We start from the raw sequence: 336 nt of genomic DNA, 5'->3' as shown, positions 1-336 counted from the left end.
GACCTACAGGCTGCAGGTTGGACGCCCTGGCAAGGTCAATAAACTTGACTTACACCATCCTGTGAGGTTTCAGCACTCTTTGCTGCTTAACTTACCAAATTGCCTGGTTTTTCTCATTTTGCAGGACTGTTGAGAATATTAAATTGTGAATAATTCTTTTTGCTACAGAAAGCCAAGCCAGAATCTCATTTATACTAATGATTTAAGTGAAAAATCATGATAGACTGTGCTTAGGCAGACAAGATACGGTAGTAGTTACAGTACCGGCCACATACACCGAGGCTGGCGGGTTTGAACCCAGCCTGGGCCAGCTAAACAACGACAACTGTAACAAAA

The sequence above is a fragment of the Otolemur garnettii genome, unplaced genomic scaffold (assembly GCF_000181295.1).
Source record: "Otolemur garnettii isolate 467f Iridium unplaced genomic scaffold, OtoGar3 scaffold00089, whole genome shotgun sequence".
In the NCBI taxonomy this organism is placed as follows: domain Eukaryota; kingdom Metazoa; phylum Chordata; class Mammalia; order Primates; family Galagidae; genus Otolemur; species Otolemur garnettii.
The sequence above is the reverse complement of the archived record's forward strand: the minus strand, read 5'-3'. Positions refer to the sequence as shown.